Source organism: Piliocolobus tephrosceles, chromosome 2, assembly GCF_002776525.5.
Source record: "Piliocolobus tephrosceles isolate RC106 chromosome 2, ASM277652v3, whole genome shotgun sequence".
In the NCBI taxonomy this organism is placed as follows: Eukaryota; Metazoa; Chordata; class Mammalia; order Primates; family Cercopithecidae; genus Piliocolobus; species Piliocolobus tephrosceles.
In genome coordinates this window covers 64,328,379-64,345,147 of record NC_045435.1, presented here as the reverse complement: position 1 = coordinate 64,345,147, position 16,769 = coordinate 64,328,379, and the positions used below count along the sequence as shown (strand labels likewise).

At 43.8% G+C, this 16,769-nt stretch overlaps 1 long non-coding RNA gene across 11 annotated transcripts in view; it reads right to left on the bottom strand.

Moving 5' to 3' along the window:
- The window catches only part of LOC111533110, a 130,276-nt gene that overhangs the window by 70,665 nt on the left and 42,842 nt on the right, over positions 1 to 16,769 (bottom strand). For 8 of the 11 annotated variants that reach the window (XR_002728750.2, XR_002728752.2, XR_002728759.2 and 5 more), the window contains exons 4-5: positions 15,549 to 15,744; positions 6,287 to 6,400 (exon numbers count right to left, since the gene is read on the bottom strand). This is a non-coding gene — a long non-coding RNA (uncharacterized LOC111533110). The remainder of the gene's footprint in view (positions 1 to 6,286; positions 6,401 to 15,548; positions 15,745 to 16,769) is intronic. The other 3 variants (XR_002728761.2, XR_002728766.3, XR_002728769.3) reach the window with 1 other exon arrangement.

The following is a 16,769-nucleotide window of genomic DNA, read 5'->3' as shown; positions in this document are numbered from 1 at the left end:
TGCCTCTGCCACTGGCCAGCACTCGGATCTGGGACAAGTTAGTCTACTTTTCCTAGACCCTGTTTCCTCCTTTGAGGAAAGGAGAAAATAAAAATACCTCTGGATAGGGTTATTGACACAATTAAATTAAATGAGATAAAGATTGATTTTTCCCCAGACACATTCATTCCCTAGTCATCCATCTCAGTAAATGGTACCACCTCCCATCTAGTGCAGAGGCTCAAGACAGAGCTATTAGAGTCATTCTTGATGTTTTTCCTTTCCTTGAATCCCAAATCTATCAATCTATTCCAATGATTCTATTTCTGAAACATATCCTAAGTTTGTGCACTGTGGTTTACCTCCCTTGTCCACATCCTCATCCATGACACTATTGTATCTTACCTGGTCTACTGCAATGGTGTCCTAACTGGTCTCCCTGCCTTCTTTTTGTGGGCTACAACCTATTTTTTCACAAAGCAGCTGTTTATAATTGTTAAATGTAATTTGATTATGTGTAACTCCTTAGATTAAGCCCACCCAGTGGCTTTTCAGTGTATTTACAATAAAATCCTTAGTCCTTAGTCCACGTCTCTCTGACCTTGCACCTGCCTGTGTCTCCATTCCTATCTCCCTCTCTGCCACACCCTGTGAGAAAAGGTGGATCATTCCACGTGATTCTTAACCTTCTAGAATAACCCTGCCATGGCTTTACATGGTAGAGGAGAAGACTTCCTCATCCCTGGACTTGGGGCTTGGCCATGAGACTTCTTTTGGCCAGTGGCATATTCATGGTCATGACATGGAAAGAACCCTGAAATGTGTGGATGGTGCACTTTATCTCTCCCCTGTTCTTCTGGGATCCACCAGGAGAAGGGTGTGCCCTAGTCAGCTGCTTGTCCAAGGAGAGTGAGAGAAGATTTGCAGCAGATTTTAACCTAACCCATAGTCTGGAACCAAGCCTGGCCAAGCTGCAGCTGGAACAGGAGCCATCCCAGAAGACCCCCAGTTTAATGGTAACGTTTAATATACTCGGACCCCCAGTTTTGTTTCCTTTCCTGAAACTTTCATGCTGTTCCCTCTGTTTGAAGCTATTCTCTTTGGAACAGAGTTTCTCAACCTCAGCACTATTGACATTTGGGGCTTGATAATTCTGTGTTGTGTATGTGTACAGGGGAGTTGAGGGGAGTGTCCTGTACATTGTAGGATGTTTAGCACTTTCCTGGCCTCTGTTCACTAGATGCTGTAGCACACCTTCTGGTGGGTTGTCAACCCACCATGCCACTAGACATTGCCAAATGCCCCCTGGAAGGCAGAATTGTCTCTAGTTGAGAATCACTGGTCTAGAACATCCCAGATCTTCACAAAGCTGACTCCTTCCTGTCATTTAGGTCTCACCTCTGATGCACTTCTTCAGCAAGTCCATACCTGATTGTCTTGTTGGGGCTCAGAACACAATACTACAAAGTATGGCGCTTTGGCATGCTGAGTACTTTGAACTAAAGGAGACTGGATGGACCTCTGAAGCAAGCAAGGTCTCTCTGACCTTCTCCTGCCCTACCCCCCCCCATCTCCGCCCCTCTTTCTTCCCTGAAATGAGTCATAGAAGCCAGAGTTCTTCTTCCTCAAGGTGGGTCATAGAAACTAGAACATCTCTCCCGCAAAGCAAGCCATAAAACCTAGAAAGGCCTCTCTCCCTTCCCATTTAAAGACCTTCACCTCAGAGGTGTCCTGCCTTGTACCAGGGTGGGGTGGAAGTGGTGAGGAATGCTACACAGAGAGTCAAGAATCAGAGCCGACAGGCCTTGATGGGTGTGATATTACCAGGTATTTTTTGGTTCATCCTGATTCCCGACTCTCAGTTCCTGTAAGACTTGTTATTTCCTAAGTGACTGGAGCAATAAGAATATCGTCTGTTAACGTATTTGCCCTTTTGTCTTTGGTTCCTGAAGTAGCACCTAAACAATAAAAGTGAAAGACAGTCTTTTTTTAATTACACCAAGCCCCTTCCAACACACCTGGGCTTATGTTAATTAGATAGTTTTTGGAAAGCCCCTAGATACTACAGAATAAAGGTCTGGTTGCCAGGAGAATCAGCATTGTGATCAGAGGGCTGGAACTTTTGGACCCACTCCTTAACCTCCAGGGAGGAGACAGGGGATGAAGGTTAACTTGATAGCTAGAGGCTAATGGTTTAATCAATCATGCCTTCGTAATAAAGCTTCTATAAAAACCCAAAATGGACAGAGTTCAGAGAGCCTGGGGAGAGCTGAGCACATGGGGACTTACATATTCCCAACTTCTGCATTTGAGACCCTTCTAGACCCTGCCCTATGTTCCTCTTCCTATGGCTGTATATCTGTAGCCTTTGTAATATCCTTTGTAATAAACTAATAGACATAAGTAAGTGTTTTCTTGAGTTCTGTGAGTTACTCCAGCAAATTAATCGCACCCAAAGAGGGAACTGTGGGAACCCCAATTTATAGCTGGTTGGTCAGAAGCAGAGGTAAGACAACCTGGGGCTTGCAACTGGCATTGGAAGTCGGGGCAGTCTTGTGGAACTGAGCCTTCAATGTGTGGGTTGTGATGCTATCTCCAGGTAGATAGTGTCAGAAAAGAGTTGAGTTAAAGACAGGTGGTTTCTGCAGGAGAATCTGCTGCATAATTGACTGACTGGCTGGTTGATGGTGAGAAGGAATCCTCACATGCTTCTTGATGACCAGGGAACACTGAAGGCCTCTGCGTTGATTATTGAGTGACAGCATGGTAGGAGAAACTGAGCTTGTTTTTTCTACTCACTGGATTCTCCACCTCAGTCTATTACCATTAGATTATACCCTTCTGTCCAATCATACTTCTACGTGACTATCCATTCTTCATACAACCTAAGCATAAAAATAGATGGTTTTCCTTGGGTCTCTGGGTCTAAATTTCTGAAGGCTCCTATATCACATAAAACTTTGATTAAATAAATGCGTTATATTTTTCTCTTGTTAACCTGTCTTTTGCTATAGGAGTGTGGGCCATGACCCTTATGAGGTGGGGAAGGGTATCGTGCCTTTTGCCGCTACAGTTCATTATCTTGCTCATTTATTTCTTGACTTGTTTTTCTTCCTCTCCTTCTTGCCATCACAGTGTAAGAGCCACAAAAGCAAGACCCTTGTCTGTTTTGTTTGCCGTGAAAGTCTCCACTCTTAGAATGGTTCCTGGCACATGACAGGCATTCCATAATATTCCAATAAATGAAAGGTCAGAAAACACCCTGTCAACTGTGTTGACTTCAAAGCATTATATGAATTAGTTATAAAAATAATAAAAGAAAGAAAAGTTATCAGAAGCAGGTCCACAGGGAGTTGAGCAGCTGGGAAATTTCTGATGCTATAATTTCCTTCTGCAGCTGTTGTCCTTCAAGTTTTGGACAGAACTACCATCAGAATGAATGTTCTGGAGCCCTAGCTGGGTTGTTTGAGAGCCCTCATTGCTCCTAGGATATCTTTAGAATGGATTTAAACAGCAAAATAGTTCAGTGGATGTGATTTAATTTATTCCCCCAAAGCAGCTGTGTCCCCCCATCCACCCCCCCCACCCCCCTCCACTGATAGCTCTGCCTCTATTTGCATATGTAGCCTTCAAATAGCCACAAGTTAATAGATGGGGGTGAAGGAAGCATGTTAAAGCAAACGAGTAGGGGTACCAATCTGTTCTTAATAACTCATAACGCAGGGAGTTTATCATCACCCTCCATATATCCTCTAACTTAATAACAATTGACAACGCCAGTTTCCCATTGGTATCAGCCCATCAGAGTGAGATTATTTTTGCCCAAATGAAGACACCACCTTAAATACAAAATCAGCAACATCAAAGGATTTGCTGGGACTTTCAGTGGCTCAATGGGAAGGCAAGGGGAGGGGAGGTGTGACTGGGCCTCAGTGCTCAAATCACACGTTGATCTGCAAGCTGGTGAGATAAGAAATGGCCCACGCTCTTCTCGGGGGAGGCAGTGAATGTGTTGCATGTGAACTGGGATTTAGGGGCTAGAAAAAGGGAGTGGAGACAAAGACAGACGATGCTTGACAAGGTCTTCCCAAAGATCAGGCAAGACAGATATGTTCTGACTCAATCTGATAGGACCTGAGACCCCATGGTAAATTCTCAGAGCTCTGCAGCTCTGAGAAGTTTGGAAGTTTGGAAACTTCCAAACTTTGGAAGTTTCTCCAAATGTCTGATTTAAATTCCTTGTGTTTCAGTTTAAGCCTATTTCATTTTGTTCTTTCTTTTCCATAAGCTGCAAGTTGCTTCCCACTGGTGATACAATTCCCATTGACACTGAAAAGTGATAAACAGCTTTACCTTGATGACCCCTCACTCCCTCCAGAGGATCCTTCAGTTTCAGACCCTCTTCTTTAGGAACCACTCTATCACTCTGCCCACTCAGTAGCCACATTTTCACCGAGTCGTCCCTCCCAGTGACACCCTGGCTCTAGCTGGGCCAATCAGGACCTCTCGCCTCAGAACTGAGCCATAGAGAAGGAAGCTGAGTCACATCACAGCAAAGCTCTGAAGGGGTTCGGTTCGTGCTACCCCCAAAATTTGCCAGTTTGATACATTGATTATTTTGAGTTGAAGGTACTTAAAAAACAGCAGTGCAGAGAGAGGCCCTCTCTGAACTTCCCTTACCTGCCTAAAGACAGATCCTGCAAAAGAAACTGCATTGTCATCAGTCCCATCCCTGGGAGTTTCATCAACTAGGCAAGATCAACTCATCACAGAGAGCCCAGAAGTTGATACCACGCTCAAACAAACTTTGTCAAACCTAGCATGTCTCCCATCTTATTTTCTATGGGCTCATTCATCTTTCCTAAAAATCTTCGACTCTCCTAAGTGACCCGAATCCCACCCCCGTTTTCCTATTAAGATGGAATGGAAGCTCTCAAATCTCACTGCTTTTTTGAGGTATTCACTTTTTTTTTTCTGTGATGCATTCATGCATGTTACATTATGAATTCATAAATTTAGATACATTTTTTCCTGTTAATCTCCCTGTTGTCAGTTAATTTCATAGACCCAGCTATCAAACCTAGGAGGGTAAAGGGAAAAATCTTTCCTCCTCTACAGCTCTCAAGAAGAAACCACAAACTGGACAGAGATCTAGCTGGCAGATGTACTTTATTTGGCCTGCACTGTTTTTAAAATACTGTAAACTTTACTAAAAACCCAGATTTTGGATTCTGTTAGAAAATTGGACTGTCTAACTATACCAGGCCTGGGATTCTGAAAGGCAGCAATTGTCTGGAGCTAAGTAGCACCCTCTTTAGTTGGGTCCCACACTGTCCACAGTCCCTGCCAATCCATTTTGTTTACCCTGCCCTGGTTAATCCTACCTTGTAGTGCTTGGAAGCATTACGGTTTGGGATTCTTGCTCTAGAAGGAAAAATCTCAGCCAGCCGCGGTGACCCACGCCTGTAATCCCAGCACTTTGGGAGGCCGAGGCAGGTGGATCACTTGAGGTCAGGAGTTCGATATCAGCCTGGCCAACAAGGTGAAACCCTGTCTCTACTAAAATACAAAAATTAGCCAGGTGTGGTGGCGGGTGCCTATATTCGCAGCTACTCAGGAAGCTGAGGCAGGAGAATCGCTTGAACCCAGGAGGCGGAGGTTGCAGTGAGCAAAGACTGTGCCACTGCACTCCAACCTGGGTGACAGAGTGACACTCCCTCTCAAAAAAAAAAAAATAAATAAATAAATAAACAAAAAGAAGAAAAAATCTCAAATACCTGTTGGAGCAGCCCTGGTATTTGCTTTCTCTCTCTCTTCCTGTTTTGTTTAGATTGAGTCTCACTTTATTGCCAGGCTGGAGTGCAGTGGCACCATCTCAGCTCACTGCATCCTCTGCCTCCCAGGTTCAAGTGATTCTCCTGCCTCAGCCACCCAAGTAGCTGGGACCACAGGCATGTGCCATCATGCCCAGCTAATTTTTGTATTTTTAGTAGAGATGGTGTTTCACCATATTGGCCAGGTTGGGCTTGAACTCCTGGCCTCAAGTGATCCAAAGTGCTGGGATTACAGGGTGAGGCTCCACACCCAGCCTGGTATCTGCTCTTTTAAGGCCTGTTTGTTCAACCTTTTAATGGAGTCCATGAGATACCTCTGTAACTCTTACTACAAAGAAAATAAGGAAAATAAATCTTGGGACTCCAAATTCACTACGCCAAAGGGAAAAGTCAAGCCAGAAACTGGATCACACATATCTGCCTCCCATTTTGGTTCCTAAATAAGACAGCTACAAAGATGAAAAGCTACGTACCTTCCTCACATTTTGCCCACAAGAAAATTCCTTGTGGTCGCCAAGATCTTCACCCTAAGGCAGTTCTGTTGAAGTTCACCATGATAATGTAAGCTGATGGTTTATCTTCTGCAGCTGCATAGGGACACAGGACAGAACTCAAAGTCACCCCTCTGCATATCTGATTGTTTCCTCTACCTTATTGTCCGTATTCCTTTTTTTTTTTTCCCCCCTCTTGTTGCCCAGGATGGAGTAAAGTGGTGCAATCTCAGCTCACAGCAACCTCAGCCTCCCAGGTTCAAGCAATTCTCCTGCCTCAGCCTCTCTAGTAGCTGGGATTACAGGTGCCTGCCACCACTTCTGGCTAATTTTTTTGATTTTTTTTTTTTTTTTTTTTTTTTAAGAAGGAGTCTCACTCTATCACCCAGGCTGGAGTGCAGTGGCACAGTCTCAGCTCACTGCAACCTCCGCCTCCCAGGTTCAAGCGATTCTCCTGCCTCAGCCCCCTGAGTAGCTGGGACTACAGGTGTGTGCCACCATGCCTGGCTGATTTTTTGTATTTTTAGTAGAGACAGGGTTTCATCGTGTTAGCCAGAATGGTCTCAATTTCCTGACCTCGTGATCCACCTGCCTCGGCCTCCCAAAGTGCTGGGATTACAGGCGTGAGCCACCGAACCCAGCTGCATTATCTTACATAAAAAATGCTGACTCACTGAGCCTGACAAAGACATAAATGACTATTTTCCCCTCTCCCCTTCATCTGAAAATTGTGTACTTCTCAATATCCTGCCCTTCAAACATGGAAGACCTCAAAACCATCTTAGGAGAAAGGCACAGACCTGTCTCCTGAGCGTGTGTCCTTAACTTTGGCAAATAAATTTCCTAAAATGATTGAACTTGTCAAGGTCATTTTCTCTGATTTCCACTATGGAGGACTAAGCTCTGCTTTTTTTCTCTTGCCCAAATTCCTATCTACGGGGTCTGGGGAATCATGCCCTACAAACCAAAAATTCCCATTAGTTGGGTTTTATTTAACCCTCTATATCATGACTTACTTTCCAATCTGACTCTGGCATAACATTATGTAACAAAGAAGAAACTAAAAATATTTTGCTCCAAAAGATTTTTCTTTGCGTGTTTTGAAATGGCCCTGCAAAGCCATCCTTTGTGGGGGGGGAAATTTGCATCTGTAAAGAATCTTTATTAACATAACTAGATCTTTTTCTTCCAGGACCTCCCAATCCTGAAGAGATAATTGAGAGTCTAGCACTCTTTAAAGGCCCAAATAGGAAACAAGTGTCATGCATTGTCTCTTAAGGGCAGCCACTTTGAGAGTTCAAATGAACCTGTCTCCACAATCTTTTCTCTTACCCTGAACATTTTCTGTCTATTAATCCCAGGTCTTCAGACAAACTTGACCAATTGTCAACCAGAAAATGTTTAAATTTACGTGTAACCTGGAAGCACCCCCCTGCCCTTCGAATTGTCCCGCCCTTCTGGACCAAACCAATGTATTTCTCAAACGTATTTGATTTATGTCTCATGTCTCCCTAAAATGTATGAAACCAAGCTGCATCCCAACCACCTTGGGCACATATTTTCAGGACCTCTGGAGGCAGTGTCATGGGCCATGGTCACTCATGTTTGGCTCAGAACAAATCTCTTCAAGTATTTTACAGAGTTTGACTCTACTCATCAAAAACTCTAATCCAATATGACTGGTGTCCTTATGAGAAAAGAAAGAGATAGCAGGGAGATGCAGGCCCAGAGGAAAGGCCACATGAGGACGCAGAGAGAATGTGGCTATCTACAAACTAGGGAGAGAGGTCTTAGACAAAAACCAGCCCTGCCGACATCTTGATCTCAGACTTCCAGCCTCCAAAACTATGAGTCAACAGATTTCTGGTGTTTAAGCCACCCAGTTTGTGGTGCCTGTTAAGGCAGCCCTGGAAAGTGAATACAGTATCCCATCAGTAACATTCCTTCTCCCTGCCCCCCTCATCATTGAAATTAGCTCAAGTTTCTTTCCCGTACTTGCAACCAGAGCCCCAACTAAGAATCGTGCTTTCTCCTGCAGTCATATTATGTTTCTTTCATTTTGCCCAGTTTCCTTGCTCTAGCTTTTAATTATATTTTCTTATAAGCCCCACATGTGAAGGTTTGTAAAGTAAGTGTATGAGTCAAGGTCTTTGGTGTAAGTGGAGAAGCTGTGTCAGAAATGGAGGCAAATACTACCCCTTCCTCTGTGCCTCTGCTCAAGTAGCTGTGTTACCAGAAAGGGGTCCTGATCCAGATCTCAAAGAGGGTTCTTAGATCTCACATAAAGAAAGAATTCTGGGCAAGTCTTTCTTGTGAAAGAAAGCTTACTAAAGTGAAAGCAAGCTTACTAAGAAAGCAGAGGAATAAAACAATGGCTACTCCACAGAGCAGCGCCAAAGACTGCTGGTTTCCCATTTTTATGTTTTTTTCTTGATTATATGCTAAACAAAGTGTGGATTATTCATGCCTTTCCTTTTTAGACCATATAGGGTAACTTCCTGGCATTGCCATGGCATTTGCAAATTGTCCTGGCACTGGTGGGAATGTAGCAGTGAGGATGACCAGAGGTCACTCTCATCACCATCTTGGTGTTGGTGGGATTTAGCCGGCTTCTTTACTGCAACCTGTTTCATCAGCAGAGGCTTTTATGACCTGTATCTTGTGCCGACCTCCTATCTCGTTCTGTGACTTAGAATGCCTTAATCGTCTGGGAATGCAGACCAGTAGGTCTTAGCCTCACTTTACTTCACCCTGTTCAAGATGGAGTTGCTCTGGTTCGAATGCCTCTGACAGCTGTGCAGCCTTGCAGGGCTTGTTGATACATCTGCATATTGTGATTGGATAAGTATCAATCTTTACCTCATTGGAAAATAGGAATACCTGTCTGAAAGAGCTCAAGGTTACATCTAGACCATACCTTCTTAATGAGGACCATAAGGCAGTCAAGAAGAAAAAAATGAGTTTCGAGGGAGGTAAAAAAACCCTTGTTTTTAAATGTGTAAAGCACAGATAGACATAAAGCATACAAACTGATACATGTAATAGCTGTGGTTTTAGTTTCATGGGTGGCAGATCAAGAAAAAAATGCCTAAAAAGGCTCTGTAGGGGCCTGAAACATTTTTTAAAATGGTTGAGAAACACTGAACTATATGTTCAGTGTAGCACTACTACTCCTTTTTGAAAGACATTCCTTTTGGAGCCTTTACATAGTGATGCTAATGCAGACAATTTTATAAATTCTCAAGTAGAAAACTATCCTTTGGCTGGGTACAGTGGCTCACTCCTGTAATCCCAGCACTTTGGGAGGCCAAGGCAGGTGGATCACTTGAGGTCAGGAGTTCAAGACCAGCCTGGTCAACATGGTGAAACCCCATTTCTACTAAAAATATAAAAATTATCTGGGTGTGGTGCCATGCGCCTATAATCCCAGCTACTTGAGAGGCTGAGGCCAGAGAATTGCTTGAACCCGGGGGGTGGTGGCTGTAGTGAGCTGAGATTGCGCCACTGCACTCCAGCTTGGGCAACAGAGCGAGACCCTATGTCAAAAAAAAAAAAAAAAAAAAGGAAAAAGAAAAAAGCTATCTTTCTACGCAAAGTGTAATCAAACAGACAAAGCCATCTAGTCTTGAGGACTGAAGGGTAAAGTTAAAAAAGAAGGAACTTACGAGGGTATGGCAGATGGATGCCCACCCCATAGCATTCCCTCTGCCTTTCTTTTTCTTTTTTTGGTGGGGATGGGACAGGGTCTCACTCTGTCACCCAGGCTGGAGTACAGTGGCACAATCACGGTTCATTGCAGCCTCAATCTCCTGGGCTCAAAGGATCCTCCCACTTCAGCCCCTGGCCTTCCCTCCCCCAGTAGCAGGGACCACAGATGCACGCCACCATGCCTGGCTAATTTTTGTATTGTTTGTAGAGACATGGTTTCGCCATGTTGCCCAGGCTGGTCTCAAACTCCTGGGCAGTTACTTCGCAAGATGGAGGCTGAATACACTAGATGCAGACATGATTTCCAGCCTTCTGTGCAGCTAGGGCATAAGCCTGTGGCCCAGGAATGGGAGCTTCTGGGAAAGGGACTCCTAGCCAATAAAAAGAGTCTCAAGAGATGAGGACTCTCCTTCAGCTGGCTGCTGTCATGTCCCATGTGTTGCCTATTACTGCAGCAGCTATCTTGTGGCCATGAGGCCACAAAACTGAGTAGTTAAGGATGGTGACGTAGAAGGAGTAAGAGATAGGGTCATTGATAACAGTGATCAGTGAGAAGGATGGTGAACAAGATGAAAGAACAATGAATAAAATCAACCACATTTTATATTAAAAACAAAGCTAAATTTGAGGAACAAGTGGCCAAGTATACAGAAAAAGGACTAAGTAGAAGTAGGAAGTGCTGATTGATTCTTAGTCCTGATTCTAGTACTCACCAAATGGATAATTTTGAGCAAGTTATTTAGCTTCTCTAAACGTTGGGAGCTATTTATTCTATTTCTCTCAGAGATTTGTTGGTCTGCATTGTCAACTTGGCCACGCTTGAACTATACTTACCCAAATCCTCTTCCTTATGTATTATTAATACATCTAGGTTGAGTTGATCAAAAGAAAGAAAGTTGGGGCATGAAGTTTGGAAGGTAAAAGTGAATCAACAGCCATTACTCTCTAAAGATCATTATGCTTGGATACAGTAGGGGACAGATGCAGAGGTACCAGCAGATTCTAGCTTATCTTCACTTTTTCCCATGCCACCTCTTGCCAACTGCCAGGCTTGTTACCAACAGTGCCCCAGGGCCCCCACATCTCTGAGACACCAGTCTTCCGCAGACTGCCTCACTGGGTTCCCCTTTGCTATCTCACCACAGCAGCAGGACGTGCCTGACCTCTCCTATACTCCCTGGCAAACTCCTACTTCCTCACTCACACAAGTGACTCAGGAGGACTGGTTGGTGGATCCTCCTACTTTCCCTTTTGTCCCTTGGTTCTCAGCTTTTCCCATAATTGTACAAGGTCTTCTTAAACCGCAGCCCTATTGCATAATATTCTGGATTCAACCCTGAGTGACACCAAAGAATCAAATGAAATCATGGATCTAAGGCAATTAGGACAGTATCAGGCACATAAATTATTAGTTATTTTGTTATCATTATCATTGCTTTCATTGCTATCAATGCAACATAACTTGGAGACCCTGCTTGTCTGATTGCCTCATTCTGCAGAGGAGTAAACTGAGATTCTGCCAGGTGAAATGACTTGCCCAGGATCACGCAGCTCAATTGTGACCCAGCCAGCATCAGGACTCAGGCATTCTGATTGCCAGTCTCACCCTTTTTCACAGACCATGCCCTGCTTCACAAATGAGCCTAGCATTCTGGTTATCACTTAATAATTATGATGCTGTGGGCTGCAAATACAAAACCCAAGTCAAACTAAACAATATGGAAAGCTTATTGGCTCATGTAACCAAAATGTTGAGAAAGAGGACAGATTTCAGACTTATTATCATAATGTCTGCAGGGCTAAGCTTCATTTCTCTAGTGTTCTCTCAACACTTCTTTCTGCTGTGTCCTAGCCATGCCTCAACTCGTAGAAGCAAAACTGGCTTCAGTAGTTCCAGGCCTTACACTTCCAAGCCACAGCTATCCTGAGGAAGAAAGAGTCTTTGTAAGCCAAAGTACTGTGATTCAATATGATGGGGCCTGTTTAGTTCACACATCCACCTTCACCCAGTCTCTCTGGTGGGAGGTGGTGTGGTGGGATAAAAGGCAGTGATTGGCCTAGTCTGAGTCAGATGCTACAAACCTAGAGCTGGCAGGATGGAAGGAAGGGGCGGGGAGAGTTCGCTTCCCTAGAATTACACAGAGCCCTAAATAGAAACTGGGGGTGGGGGTGGAGGTGGAAAACTGGAAGTGAATGCTGGGGAAGCAACATTTGCAGAGTGAGTGTTGCATTTCTTGCCCTAGTATCTTTTCCCAATGCTCTTAGTTGGTATTTGGATGAAGCCAGAAGGGCACCGTTTTCAAAAGGAATACACAGAGGTAGGTGATGTATTTAAAAGTACGGATCATGTGATTAAATATTTATGGCCACTTAGTTTAATGTAAAACACCCATCAACCATTTCTGCTGAGTTTGTCCCATGTCCATGAATCATGGGGGTGGTGGGGGCATTAGGGCTGCTGTCACTCCTGGTCTATGTCATATGAATTAGCCTAAAAAACTGAGTGCCATCTACCTGCTTGTGGGTAATATCCCATATTGAAATGTGGAGTAAGAGATCTGCCAGGATGTAATAACGTTATCTTTCTTGATAGTGCAGGCCAAGTAGAGAAGTAGGAAATTGGTCCTTTACCTTGAAATTGGGTTTTATGTTGCTTTTGTATCATTACAACTAATTTAACATTATAGGGAAGGAAAAAATAATTTTCCCTCTAATCTTCTAAGCTCTTAGCTGAGACCCCCTTTAACAAAAGACAGATTAACAAGGCTAAAACAACACAGTGTTTTTTAACATTTATACCTCACAAACACATGGGAAATACCCTGAGAAAAATAAATAACTCTCAAAGAAGTGCCCTAGAACTCTGCCTTACATAGCATCTTTAACTAGAACAAAGAAAAAAGGGTGTTGGGGAGGCAAGTTATGGCGAACGTGACCAGGAAATGGATGGTAAAAAAGAAGTTTTGTTTTGCAGAATTTAATTTGGTTCCTTCTCCCTGATAAGAGTTACTTGACCAGGTGCAGTGGCTGGCGCCTGTAATCCCAGCACTTCGGAAGGCTGAGGCAGACGGATCGCTTGAGCCCAGGAGTTTGCGACCAACCAGCCTGGGCAACATACTGAGACGCCATCTCTACAAAAGTAAACAAAATTAGCCAAACATTGTGGTGTGCGCCTGTAGTTCTAGCTACTCAGGAGGTTGAGGTGGGAGGATAGCTTGAGCTCAGGAGGTTGAGGCTACAGTGAGCCATGACTGTGCCACTGCACTCCAGCCTGCATGACAGAGTGAAATGCTGTCTCAAAAAAAATTTTTTTTTTTCCTTGAGATTTAGTCATCCTTTTTCTGGTACAGAGTGGGAGACACCGTTACAAATAGAGACTTCCTTTATAGATGCAAATTTCCCTTACAAAAGGATAACTTCTACTTCATTTCCAGAGCTTCTCTTTTGTTGCTGTTTCTCAAAATAATCAGTTCAAAATAATTCTTATGCCAAAGAGGCATATTTTTGGGTGGCATATTCCAGTCCCCCACAACCAATGAAGAACACACACTAACATGCACAAAGTTTAGGTTTTCAGTTGAACGAGTATTGACACTTTTATAAACCTGGGTAGCCACTAGCCAAAATAAGATACAGAACATTTGCTTCACAGCAGAAAGTTCCCTGATGTCCCTTCTGAGTCAGTCCTCAACCCCCATACTAAGAACCACTATGATTTCTCTCACTGTAGATTAGATTTGTATGTCTTCTTGGATTCTACTTAAACGGAATGAGGTAGTATGCACTCTTTTACGTCTGACTTCTTGTAATCTTTTTGAGATTCACTCACATTGCTGTGTGTAGAAGTAGTGTGCTCCTTTTAATTGCTGAGTAGTATTTCATTGTTTGACTCCACCGTAGTTTTGTTTATCCACTCCTCAGAGGATATGGACATTTAAATTGTTCCCAATTTTGGCTGTTATGGAAAAAATGCTGTACACATTCTTGTATAATTCTTTTTGTGCAATGTTTTTATTGCTCTTGAGAAAATACCTAAGGGTGGGCTCGCTGGGTCTTAGGATGGATGTATGTTTAACTGATCAGAAATTGCTAAATAATTCTCTAAAGTGGTTGTGCCATTTTACACTCCCACCAGCAGGGTATGAATGTCTTGGAACTTGATCCTAACTTCTGATAGAGACTAAGTGATGGTATCTTTGGATCTCAAAGGGCCATTTCTTCTCAGGTGAGAAGTGAGGTGTTGCGTGTGGGAACCCAGAGATGGCAGCTTCTGGGGAAAGCAGTGTACAGTACTGGTATCTTTAATCTGTTCCCACCTCTAATCCATGCCCACCCGCCCCTGCCTGCTCTGTATCACAGGAGGTTGACCCCTGCATGCTGTGCTTCTGAGGATTCCTGATTTGTGGCTCCTGGTTGGGGTGACCAATGGGAGGCGGGTGGGTTGGGTGTGGCCAATGGGAGATGCTGAGTTGGGTGTGTCCATTGGGAGTTGCTGAGTTGGGTGTGACCAATGGGAGGTGCTGGGTTGGGTGTGGCCAAGGGGAAGCTCTGCCGTGAGTTTGAGAGGTGGGAAGAGGGGAAAAGGAAGAATCTTTCTCCCACACACGTTCTGTCTCTGGCAGCTTTTCTTGGAGCCATGGTATGTCTTCCTTGGCAGCAGCTTCTGCCACACAGACCTGCCATGGCTTCAGCCTCCACTGGATGATTCCAGCTCCTGAATACAAGTAACATCACCTCTTTTTTTATTTTTTTATTTTTTGCCTCTCTATCCTGGTAGTGGTCATGTCTTCCTACTGTGGTAAATCCCTGGGTTACCTCACAGTTCCCTCCCAGCCCCTTCCTTCGTCTGTGCCATCAGTTCCTTACATTAAATTCCCTTTGTTCAGATACTTAGAGCAGGTTCTGTTTTTCCTGGTTGGACCTTGACAGATACACACAGCATCAAGGATTAACAGAGACGATTTTGAGGCCAAATCACATCTGAGGCCTGCCAGGCAGATTTATTATCAAATCCTTAAACTGCAAAAATAGGACAACCTTCTTCAGAAACACCATCTGGTACCACACTATTCCTCTAATGTCTAGCCCAAATCCCTGCTGTGATGAAGTTTGCATCTGATAACCAGATAGAACCAAGCCACTCGGCCTCAAGAGCTAATGTGAGCAGGGGTGTTAGTGGGTCCATGGGCCATGGCTTAGCACTGGCAGAAGCCATAATTATGTTTATGGGAGAAGTAAAGGAAAAGGTTGGGAGGAAAAGGGTTATTTCTAAGCAGCCACCATAATTGGATGGATTGACCCAGATTCTAGGTTGTCAGGCCACATGCTTCATTCTCAAGGGAGGAAGTCACTCCTCTGCCTCTTTCTTTGGGACTTAAAACATTGCCTGCCATATAGGAGATGATAAATACTTACAGAATTGAATTTGTTCATTCACTCATTCGTTATCTACTAAGCACCTGGTCAACTGCTGATTGCAAGTGATAGAAACCCAACTCAAATTAGCTTTAACAAAAAAGGAATTATAGTAACTTACATGATTGAAAAGTTCAAGGATATAATAGCTTCAGGCGTGGCTAAATCCAGCTGCTCAAATGATGCATCGGGAGTTGTTTGTTCATTTCTCAGCTCTGCTTTCCACTGTGTTGGCTCCATTGCAGACAAACTCTTCCAAGGGAGGGTAGTGAGGAGGTCCTCAGTAGCTCCCAGCTGATATCCTATCAGAACAATAACTGTAGGGGAAAGAGAAAATGTGTCTTTTAATATATTTTTAGCAAAAATCTAGTGCTTGGCTTTTACCAATTCTGATTGCCTTGGGTCTCCTGCTTCTCCTTAGCCAGGGCAGAAACCAGGGCACCTTGAATTAAGCTCCCCTTCCCCCTCAGACTGTCTGCAATGTGGGAGGGGTGGCTCCCCAAAGGAAAAACAAGAATGCTATTATCAGCAGAACAACAAATGGATGATGAACAGGCAGGAACTGCAAATGGCCACTGTGGGATCACCGATGTGATAGGCACTGTGGGCCAGGGGCAATAGCAGGGAACCCATCAGTATTTCTGTCCTCATGGTGCTTATGTTCCAGCAAGGAAGCCTGGTGAGGACCAAGTCATTAGACTCAAGGATGTGAACCTTACCATGGTGGAAGTCCAGGATGCAAGAGGAACAGTCTCTTTGAAATGTGAGTTCACAGGCTGCTATTTGAATACTCTGATATCCTCAGATTTGGACAGGCTGGAAGCTAGAAAACTGGCTTCATGCCCACATTGGACACTCAGAATTTCAGTGATGTCTTCCAGAAATCTTTGCCGAAGCTACAGTCTGTAACAGACTGTGCAGTTTACAAGAGATGGCAGGAGCCTCTGGGAGAATGGACTGTAAACAATTTGGTCACATTGTGATGGGGGAAGGGGTGAGACAAGGAATGGAATCTTTTGTCCTGAAGTGCACTTTGGTTCAGCTTCTAACTTTCAACTACATTGGAAGTTGTGGAATTTTTTTTTTTTTTTTTTTTTTTTTTTCTAAAAAACTTAAAAATTTTGAGATACTTAGTTTCACCTCAAATTGTAAGAAGCAATACAGAAAGATCCATGTTTCCCCAGTTTCCCCCAGTGGTAACACAAGACAGTAACATTTGTGTTAATTAAAACACAATTGGTTGAATGGTAACATTTCAGCCAATCAGAGCAAGTTGACATTGATCACTTCATTGTATCTTTATAGAATTCTGGCTGAAGAGATTTATTCTCTTCCCTCCCTC